The sequence below is a fragment of the Papilio xuthus genome, unplaced genomic scaffold (genome assembly GCF_000836235.2).
Source record: "Papilio xuthus unplaced genomic scaffold, Pxut_1.1 DF827777.1, whole genome shotgun sequence".
NCBI lineage: Eukaryota > Metazoa > Arthropoda > Insecta > Lepidoptera > Papilionidae > Papilio > Papilio xuthus.
In genome coordinates this window covers 3,860,663-3,872,813 of record NW_013530872.1, presented here as the reverse complement: position 1 = coordinate 3,872,813, position 12,151 = coordinate 3,860,663, and the positions used below count along the sequence as shown (strand labels likewise).

General features: G+C 32.7%; 1 protein-coding gene across 9 annotated transcripts in view; it reads left to right on the top strand.

Moving 5' to 3' along the window:
* The window catches only part of CAP (Cbl-associated protein), a 107,198-nt gene that overhangs the window by 68,878 nt on the left and 26,169 nt on the right, over window positions 1-12,151 (top strand). The gene's annotated exons all lie outside the window — the stretch shown is intronic.

The window sequence follows — 12,151 nt, the reverse complement described above, 5'->3', positions numbered from 1 at the left end:
ATCGTTTACGTTCGCTCAATGTAGAAAACATTTACGGGTTTACGTTTACAAATTGATAAATGTATAGTTTTGCAAGATATTCGTGTTTAAGATATTCCTAATATTTCTCTCCAATCGATGCTAATAAAAGTGACATGCATAATTGTTAACTACGATATCTCGGTTCGTTTAATACAAATATTAAAATAGGTTATCTCAGTTTCTTTTAATTAAAACTTCATATTTTAACGACGCTAAATTTTAGATCGCCCGACCCGCATGCAAAATTTAAGAACATTGTATGCAACAAGCAAGCAAACGATAAAACTTTTACAACTCTAAACTATTATCCTAGCAGTCTATTATTACTTCACTATTTAAAAGTAATATTCTGTTAGGAAAATTCACGAAAAAGTAAACTCGGATTAACTTTTCTCCAAAAATATTTTAAATAGATTACAAACCTAATTTTACTCTTTATAAAGTCGGTCACAAAATGGACATATTTACAAACATTAATACATACTCGTGACATTTCTAAAAGAGAAATAATAAATCGAAAATACCGCTTTCGAGCTTAATAGTCCAGTCTGTTCTGTTTTATATTCATATTACAAATGCGTCGAAGACTTTATCATTGAACTTTTATAGAGTTACCTACGCTACGTCGACGACTTGTCGGAATATTAACGACACGTAATACGTTTTGAATGCTTGTTATAACTTTTCCCATTACGTTGCTCAGATTTACATCGTGCAAAAAATATCTTTGAAGCTGCGCCGCGAATGGAGCTCAATGAAAGTTTCTTGTCGGACGAAGTCGGCTCAGACGAAGTCTACTCGACTTTACTCTGTAAACGGCAACGTGCTTATTATCTTATTACGTATGGAAAATAACGTTCACTTCGATTGAAACGCGGTAAGTTAACAGATTTCGTTAAAAAAGTTGGGATTTGCTAAAGATTCTTTGAATAAATGTTTAGAAATTGCGAATTGGGGTTTTGACTTTAAAACTTTATCATGTTTACGGTACAAAAGTTAGCATTGATATTTATTAGATATGTTTTAATATTGCCTAAATATGAATTGCGCATAAAGTTTGAGCTACAAAGCCTATTAAGGATTGAACAACCATTGTTTAGAATTTTATATCGTGCACAAACGCTGACAACTTTCTTATTTCATGTTTTCAGAGTAATTAACCCAAATGTTTGCGACAACACGCGCAGTAATATGTCCCCCTTTCCGAGACTTTAATCTGCAAACTATTCCTTGCGCCTCAACCTCTTTTAAAGAAGAATGTGACAAAGCGCGACTGCGTCATTCTCATCGGCATTTGATCTTTGCCCGTTGTAATTAAAAGGACTGCATCTCGCGAAAACAGGAAACTCTTCTCGCTTTATGTGACGTTCACAACATACAGCGACAAAATGAGCTGTCTGTTCGACAGCACATTATTACTTTCTACGTCAATGTACTGTGCGATATGAAATATGTTCTCAGTATTATAACGAGTTAGAACTACGATGATGGTTAGTATCAGTTAATAATAAATGAAGCTAAAACTGTAGCATTTTTTGTTAAAAATTCTTTTTATAATGCAACAAGTAATAGTTCCAAAAAACTATATTGAATCGGTGTTTATGTTTGTAATTTGATACGTTTTTATGAATCCTGTGTGAAGAAAAACGTTTAGATAATTAAATTTTATCCAATATTAGGGCAAGCATTTCGCCAGTGGACCATAAAAGGCTATTCATCTCCGACAAAGGAATCATTGAGTATACGTAAGGTCCCTATTGTGAATAAAACCCATGTGGATAGAGATATTTTATTTGAGCTTAGAAAGAAACATATGTTTTTTGTAAATTATTATTTTTAATAAACAAAAATGTAAAATACCATAGATTAATTTAGACGTTATCAAATGTTTTGTTGTACCGATAAAAAGCAGCAACACATGTTCGATCGCCAGATGCCCTATGACCTCACACTCGCACGTAGCATTACGAATTCGATACACACTGAAACATCTATAAATAAAGATTATGTTACACGGCGTGTTAACTTTCATCGGTCGTACGAATTGTTGTTCGGCTTGTGTTAGTTTCCTTAAATTGTTCGCTATTAAATTAATTAACTCATCTTTTGCTCAACCATTAAATCCAATTTCCACTTAGTGGCAAGCCGTGCGACTCTAATCTCCTTTTGTATGGAGTCGTATGTCAAAGTTCTGCTGCTGCGGCCGTGACTGCTATACAAAACCACAGCCGCCGGCAACCAGAGTCGCGCGGCTAGCTGCGTGTGGAAATAGGAACATATTTAAAGACACTTTATTTTCATTTATATTTTACACAAACAACTTATAACTATCCTAATTTAACTATTATCCTTCAAACAATAACGATAACCAGGTATTATGTTATGTATCTAAATGCATACAATACACAGCACTGCATCCTCCCTGTTAATATTCCGAATTACATCAGAATATAGTACATTTGATGTATTGTCCGTGTATGCGATGATTAGGCATCCGGCGCGGCGCGTCAATATCGAATTATCGAAATAACATCGTTCAGTATCCATCCGTTATCCAATACAAGTATGCACAGTTCAATGTTCTCTGTGTCAATAAATTCTGCGACTGACCCACAACTCGACTAGTTAATTATTCACGTTCGTTAAATAGTAAACAGACGTCCGTTGTTTTCAATATTGAAATAGTTTTGTTTGGTAGCGAAAGAAAATAAAGACAATGTGTAATTGTTACAAAAATGTATTTTTATGAAAGAAAATTATTGTAAGTTTTTAAACTAAGTAGTGTTAGGAAGAAAATCCGACACTGTGCCGATGTATCGGCGTAACACTAGCCTTATTAAAATATAAACGTTTATGTCCCCTCACTAATCAATCTGACACTTGTCTCGGTAACGAAAGCGCGCCATTCGCTCTAAATCATTCTAACTAATAATGTCTAAAAGTAAGTACGTTAATAAGCGATTAATTTGTCATAATGTGAACTTCAAAATGATTGTTTCTTTTTCTCAGATAATGGTGTAAAATTTACTTTATTATTTCAGCAAATGTACTTCGAAGTTGAGTGTCGAGTACATAACTGAAAGTGAATTAGTAAAAGCACTGAAAAGATTAAAGTCTTAGCAAGCGTCGGTCTGATTATTTATGCTTTCATTCATCATATTTTTTTTACTTTTTTCCCACAACGTTTTCTTTGATTGAATCAATGGATTTTGTTCTTTATCTTTTCTGTGTTAAAGTGCGATTTTCATTAACACATTAGCAACCTTCACGACATATTTTATTTTTAATTTATAATTTAAAGCCATACTTTTCGTGTCTGTTATATAATATACCTTTGCGAAATTAACGTTTATTAGAATTAATAACTTAGTAACTTGTAAGGATCATCTTTAAAGTCTTCTTCGTCATCTTTACTTAATTCCTGCTTAGTTTATTTAGAGTACACTTTTGTACTTCATGTAACATGAAATGACAATGATTGGTGGACTTTTAACTACCTTTTGCCCGCGACGTGGACCGCGCGGAATAAATAAAAAAAAATGCTAATACTAAATATAGGCTATGTTTCACCTTTTCAAAATGATTTTTGAAAAGGTGTCCAGTACTTTGTGTTTATTCGTTACATACAGAAATACAAATCTTTCCTCTTTACAATATTATCTAGATGCATATATCTATAATCGCTTCAAAGCCGTTTCACAAAGCGATCTCATTATTCTAATTAGTAATAATGACCGCCCTTGTATGAACTACAAATAGCTACAGGTTATTGCGTAATTGTAGGTCATTTTGTATTGGTTACGTTGTCCGGTCGTTAGGGAGTCGTGTAGGCAGAAATAGCAGGCGACATTCGAAAGTCAGATATGTGTGTCAACGCTGAAGCTAAATTGGTACATTTTTATTTAGAAAATAAACACTTAAATGTTTATCTTATTTAAATGTTAACAAACCAGACTCTAGCATATGTATAAGTTAATGCAAGTTATAAATATAACATATTTTTTCTTAAACTAAATTTTAATATAGGTCTAAGATAAGAGAAACAGCGAATATAAATTAGTACGATGAATCCATTTGCTCTTCATCTTTGGTTTTCTTTCTAGATATTTTTTATTTTCACACGTCTCGCAAGATTAAGTACAGAACAGTGTAGCTAAGTTAGTTCTAGTTAGGACTTTTCTTTCACAAAAAAGGGTCTCGACAGAGAGATGGACGGACAACAAAAATGATCCTATAAGGGTTCCGTTTTTTCCTTTCGCGGTACGGAACCCTAAAAAGTATATGCTTAATAAAATAAGTATATTAATTTAAATACTTTTAAAGGAGTTTATTTTAGTGATAACAACAATAACGTTTGCTTATTTAGTCACAGCAGTTGATGTGTCAAGTATCACAGACGCACAACGCTTTGCTTTCAGAACACACCTGAACTCTTGGCTCGGTGACAACTTGCATAATCTCCGCCGGTAGCTCGCGACAGGAAACATGGCTTTATGACTAATGCTTATATAACCTAATTGTTACAAACAAAAACATTAGCTTCTTAAAAAAGGTTAACCAAAGAAAATACTGTAACAAAGATTAAAGCTTCTTCGAAAAAAATATATGTATTTGTATTCACAAAAGCAATTTTATTTTATTTTATATATCAAAACGAGTCCCTGATTTAATATGAGATTCTATACACTACTCATAAAAAATGAGTTCAATTTGATATCTACATCTAGACAGACATTGCTATTCAACGAATATACAATATAATATAATACAAAGTCTTATTTTTTATTTATCAAAAAAAAACTTTTTATTTTTGTTTCAGGTAAGTGTAAAGACAATAATAAAGAGAATGCGATGAAGCCACCTTGAATATAAACTTATTATAAAATTATACATTTGCATATCAGTGTAGATCTCATTCGGTACTAACATCTGGCAAACAGACGGCCACTACACGCCCTGTTCATTTCTCATTATTTACGACCTCATTAAACTTGAACTAAATATGAGTAAACTCTGACATACAAAGTTTGTAATTTATTTAGGAGTATAACAAAATATTACTCATTCCGAAATACGTTTTATAATCAGTCTAGGTTAAAGCTAAAGTTATTTAATTTGACCTTTAAATAGTACCTAAATTATAGGCCTAAACACTCATGTCTTTTTATTCTCTTGAAATTCATATTTATAAAAAAAAAACGTAACTAAAAATGTGTATGACTACTTTTGTGATACCAGAGCAAATATACTAATTAGTTTTTGTAATTTTAAAGATATTTTTCGTTAACAAATCTTATAATCAAACTATGATTCGTTCTTATTAAAGAAACTCACCATTAATTTACCAAGAATTGTTTTGTAGGTAGCCGAGTACATAGATTTTTCGTTTTGCGGCATAAAAATGGATTACAATTTACAAGGGAGTAAAAATTAACGGAGAGCTGAGTGTCATTCACCGTCTGAAGAGATTCCAGTATTATCTGCGAGTGAAACACTTTGCATTTAGATTTTAACAGACCACTTTAACAGTAATAAGCTTAAAAGGAATGCTTCTGACAAAATTAAAAGCCAAGATTACATAAAATATTTTTATTTATTTAGATATTTTAAAATGCTTGCGACGATTACAATTTTTTTTTGTATCCGAATAAATATACTATTACAGAGAGTGTAAGACAACGTAATATGAAAAAGCAATATTTTAATCTCTATCTCATCTCTACATCTCTACATTTAATATTTTTGACTTATAAAAACATCCCTTTCAGAAATATGAGATTAAAAAAAAAATGCGCTTTCACGTACTTTTTTGTATTTTTTAAAACTTTTACTTTTCTGTTGCTATGCTTGCTTAACTTTATACGTATAAAACTCGATGGGCACCACCGAAGTTCGTTATGCACAGATGACTTGAAGCAGTGAAGCTGCTTTGAAAGAGGGATCCCTTCTTTTATTTCATACAGGTTAAAAAAAAACTTACGCTTCATTACGGCTTTACGGAAGGTTTAAGCAGAAGTTTTCTTGTAAGGAATATAAGTATTTTTATTTAGCTTGTATAGTATGTTAATCATCTTACCAGAATTATGTCCTCGGCGATATTTCCAAGCCAATACGACTTAGGGTTCTTCAAGAAGTGAACATACCATTTCCTTAGACCTTCAATGCATCTGCAGCTTCTCTGGTGTTGATATCCATGGGTGTCTTTGATCACCTCGGTGTGCCAGCCGGTCGTTTGCCCCCTTCTCTTAAAAAAATATAGAAAATTACGTCTGCGAAATGTAAAAATTATTTTTAAATATTTACAAAATAAATACCGTACAAATTTGAATGTTATGATGTGGAATATATGATATAATTAGTACAGGGGCTTTACAATATAGGATTTTAATATCGCGGCGAGTTCGCTCCATAACTAGATTGGTATCGAATGAATCTGATATCGGGAAAATGAGAGGCCTCCGGTATCGGACGGGAAACATGTCGACATCCTAGTCAATTTTATATGAGTTTATTGAATTAAAAACATTTTGTATTAGATAGAAAATTCGTTTTATTAAATCTGATTACTCGATTGACAGGAGAATATTTTTTTACTACACTAGTTCCATCTCGTTGAAATTTGAAATAACAACAACATAAATCACGCTTGTAACCCAGAGGAGTAGGTAGAGATTACGAACCTTCATTTGGCGTGGTACTGACACACCTAAAAGAAATTTAAAACTTCCAACCATATTCCGTCTCTTAGTAAAATAACTCGTAGCTAGTCTACGCGGGCAACTAATTAATAAATGGATTTTAATTTTAATACTGTAAACTTAACGGAGAATTTCAACTACGCTCCCATAGCTTTTATTAAAGTCGGCAACTTTCGTTGACGGAGAGGCTTTTTGACGTAAATTTTCGAGAGGGGAAACTCCCTGTCATTGTTCAGGTTCATAATATTTAAGATATTAAACTTGAAATTATAGAGTTAAAATCCCGTATTGTTGCGTTCAATAAACTGTTATGATCAATCTTTTTAGTTTTTTTTAGAGGTATTTAAATTATTAAAGGTAAACAAATGAAAATCCATTTGCTGGATCTAATTTTCTTCAACTCTTTACTCATGTTATTCGTCCCTTAAATGAAAAGTACTTTTACTTATATTTAATTTAATGATCCTTGTAGGGTTCCGTCCCTCATAGGAAAAAAATAGGAACCCTTATACGATCACTTTGCTGTTCGTCCGTCTGCCTATCAAGACCCTTTTTCTCAAAAACGCGTGAAGGTATCAAGCTGGAATTTATTTATTAATAACAACACCTTTCACCTAGAAATATAAAATTCCTTTTTGCCTCAACCACCGACTAACCAATAGTGGTTTTGTCAATTGCTCCAAATTCCATCCCATCATCGATGCGTTCGTGCAAATTAAAATAAAATAAAAAGTTCTCATTCAAAGCTTAATTTTACATGCATGAGATCAAAATCAAGCTTAAAATATTACGAATAGCTTATTTTCATTTGGGATTAAAACGTTATCAATGCGAATGTTTTTGGAAAATAGTTAATTTAAATGTTAAACATCACGGATCTAAGTAGGCAAGTTAATCTCCACTTAACGTTATAACTTATTAAAGGGTTTACTATCTTAACCGGGCTTATGAGGCACAAAGTAATTATATATGTTAGCTGTAAATCTTACGCCTTCGGGCTACAAGCTTTATTCTGCTGTTATATACCACTACAACTATTATTGTAAATTATAAAAAAAACGAATTAATAATAAGATAACCTTGAAATAGGTTGCATGCAGAATAATATTTTTGATTTTATAGAATAGTACTGAAATGCGGGACGTTTAAAAATTATTCTATGTTTTTATACTTAAATATTAATTAAATAAATTAAAATAAAATTTCAAAGTTTTCTTCACATAAATTTCGCTTCGGAAATGACGTTCTGAAATAACAATTCTTGAATAAATAAATGTTTATTCGCATTTGCGGAACGTAATAACTTTTAAATGAAATATATTTTATATTTTTAATATCGATATTGAAACGTCCGTCAGGCTCGCATAAGGCTCGCTCGATCTATTGAAATGCAAAACGCATTTTAAAGCAAACGTATCAAACGTCACGTGTTTGTGGAATCGATTAAATTTAAAATAATGTTGTTTTCGCTAAGTAAAATGAGGTAACTTTTTTGGAATGTATGCTTGTTCTGAATAGCAAATAGTTTGTTGCGTAATGCTTGAAAGGAAAAGCAATATAGTATAATACTACTCGTTGACATGACAGCTTAATTCAATATCATCATTATCAGCTCACTATACGTCCCCACCGGGGTCTCGGAGCCTACCCTAAGTTAAAGGTGATTAGGCCATAGTCAACCACGCTGGCCAAGTGCGGGTTGGTTGACTTCACACATATCTTTGAATAACATCTCAGAAAACATGTGTGTGCGGTGTTTACATCGTACAATCATAGTACAATAATATTATGATATCCGATGCTATGGATAAAAAGTGATCACCCTTTAACTTTTAAGACTATAAACTATTGCAATTCTTGATAAAAAAAAACGTTTCTGCTCTTTATTGATACATTATTCTCATCAAGTAACCATCACGATAAGTCAATCTCGTTTCAATTTAATTTATCAGATTCTCACATGCGAAGGTTTAATTAATAATACTTTTTGGTGAACGAAATATTTCATTCATCGTTATACGTTAAATCATCATTACATAACCAACGATCACCTCTTTCGATGAAAAAAAATAACTATTACAGACCCTTTTTGGAGTTATGCCTGGGTTTTATTGACGTTTTTATTTTAAATTAATAAATAGCGGTCGAAAAATTTTACGCGCTAGTTAAGTAAGTGTCTATTCACTTTTATACTTTTAAAGGCCTCATGTCATCCACTTGATTTACACTTTGAACGTTACGCGAATAACTACAAAATTTACTAATATTCGCACAATAATAGATCCCTGTTGCATTTTAATAGCAAACAAGACGTTGAACATTTAAATAGCGCAAATAATACAATTACCAGTATGTGTCAGATGCTGTTTTTTTCCTAAAATATGAGAAACGAATTTCATAATTAAATTAGAAGGCGTGATATACAAGAGACGAGGAGCACGGAGAGACTTCGCGATTAGAATATATAATGTACTGTTTGTGAAAAATACGCTCCCATTACGGTGACTACTTGTATCTAATCCTACGTGGCGCGCCTTTGTAATGGATCCGCGTTAGCTCAATGATTGGAATTGTGTGTTGACACGTAATAAGCGAGAGTAAAAGAATTGACATCTTCTTTATTATCGTATCCGATAGAGAAAAAACGTAAAGTATTACCTAAGTTGACAAAGCTAATCAATAAGAAGGTAGGTTGGTAGGTACCAATTAACTGTCAAATAGTTGACAATTGCGGCCTGGAGAACTAATTTTAGTCTTCTTTCTCATCCCACCCTTTTCATACAGGGAAAGAATGTGAAGGGGAAAGGAAATTGATGGAGAAGGAGACGTATAAGAAGGATATATATTTTTTGTGTTCGTGTTTCTCCTCCTCCATCGATTAAAGGTAGACGGCTGCAATTGCGAATGTTAATTAATTTTGTTTTTATATCGGACGTTAAAGCAACTTATACTTAAAATTTAGAAACTATTAGCGTTCTTGCTTAATATGAATATCAGGAGGACCTTTGGACTATATTTTATTTATACGTTTAAATAAAAATATACGTAATATTTGCAGTACTTCATAAAAGTAACTCATGATAAGGAAAGTTTGCCGTATACACGTGTTAACATTAAACTCCTGTAGCGCGATCTTAAAGAAGAAGTTATGTTATGTTAGATAACATCTCTTTGATAACAAACTTTGCAAAGTTCACTTTTTACTGCAACTCGTTTTATATCACCGTACTACAAATTGCTTATAGAGATTCTAAAAATTGTAAACAATTAAAGCAGATAAACATTTTTGCAAAACCCTTTATAATATTTTATATTTTTACTACAATTTTTTTAATTATCTATTATATGTAAAAGGTTCGTAAATTAGGCAGTCTATAAATATAACGTCTTACCGTTGGCTTCCGAGACCATAATCCAGCTTAAAACATATTGTTGTCTCTGTTTTGCCAATGATAATGACAGAAATGACGATATTTTTTATACAGAGGTTTTCAGAAACCAAAGTTTAGTAAAGAATCGAATTTAGTATTGTGTAAGTTACAGCTTACAATAAATTGCATAATAGACAAAACTTTAGCTAGAGAAACGTTAAGTAAACAAATTTATTCTTTCCTAGAGTACTGTCTTATATTTAGTCTAGTTGCAGTAAGAAGCTTAAAGAAATCCGCTTTAGAAATGTAATAAACTTCACAAACCAGCTAAACATAAAGTAACTTATATCTTCTATAATACACACCACTCGAAGCTCTGCCGCCTCTGGAAAAAAACAGTGGATTTTCCTCAGCGGCACTTTAATTGAATTCGCTTTGGCTCACTTTTAATTTATTTACGTTTCCCCGTTTGATGTCGACTCGCGTCGCCATGTTTTAAGATAAATAAGCAATTATCCCGATTCAATTTAATCCCGGCCGACGGCGGTGTGCGATTTGGAATTTAAAATGTATATTACTGGCGTTCGCGGTGGCTTAATAGGCGGTTGTAGTTCCCACAGTTCGATACCATACACACGTGCGCTCTACTCGTAATCATGTTTAATTGAGACTGAAATTGTTTCAATTCGATGTTAAATTGTGCACGGTGTCTTTTGTTCTAATCTCACTAACTAAACGTTCTGTCAAGTCATATGGTATATTAAAGACACGGTTAATATAAATTCAAAAGCCACTTTAATTCCAGAAGTGAAACATTTTGTGGATGGCTATTGAAAAGTTGTTACTGATGAATAAACATCATGGAACTAATCATCGGTTTCTGAGACCAAAACTCTTGTATAAAACATACCGTTAATCTTCTCCCAATATCTTTGACAAAACAATGATAACAATATGTTTTAAACGGGGATTTTTGTCTCAGAAACAAACGGTAAATAGTATAAAGACAGAATATTTTATAGTATTTCATTATTTTAGAATACACAAAAACAAAATTATACAGTAAAAATGGTAAGTATACAGGGAAATGATTAATTAAAACCGTAAAGTACATTATACTCTTCATGGAATATTAAAACACCTATACACACAAGATAATGAATGTTTTCGCAATAAGGCTGCATTACGCGAGAATGCAAATTTCGAGAGTAATAACGAACAAATTAATTTATTCACGAACTAGTTGGTGTACTGTATCTTTATTGACTTACAGCGCAATATCTACGGGCCGGGACCGTTTCGATTCTGATTAAAACGCGCGTACATCTGTACGATCCACGAGCCACGTGCCATGAGCTTTGCAAACATACGAAGATCCTCATCGAGGCGGATTCGCAACACATACCTAATAGGCTTCGCGATTACGCCGACAGGGCGCGCCCCCACTAACCCAATTTGTGCAAAACGACCGAGTAAACATACTTCGATTGTACGCTTCACGAAGATTTATTGCACGATCGTAAAATACTGTATGTACTCTATGTGAAAATTCCCAAATTGATTGGAGTGGAGCACATATTGCTAGAGTCCCTTGTGTCAAGTTTATTTGCTTTTATATTGTTATCGAACTATAGGATATTTGGAAAAGTATGCGACTTTTTTGATAAAGTCTTGATTTTAGCTTTTGAGAGTAGAACGGCTTCCACTCAGATTGAAAAGAAATGAGTTTTTAAGAACTGAAAGAAAAGAAAAATGAAAATATACATATATCAATAAATAGTTGATAGATATGGGTCAAATATAACATACCACTGAAACTTGTACCGGATACAGATGAAAATATTCAGCGAAAGTGCTTCGCGTTTACTATTATGGTGCATCTGTTGCAGCTGCGACAAACCTACCGTAAGGACAACTAGCTGCATTTACCCTTTCTGATATAGACCATTAGTCACAATTATTGTGCAGCTTCAGTTATGTCGCAGGGTACCAATTGTAATAAATCCTAGAAATAAATACGTCGTAATCGGCTCAGCTCGGAATTTTTCCTTCGCCTACAAA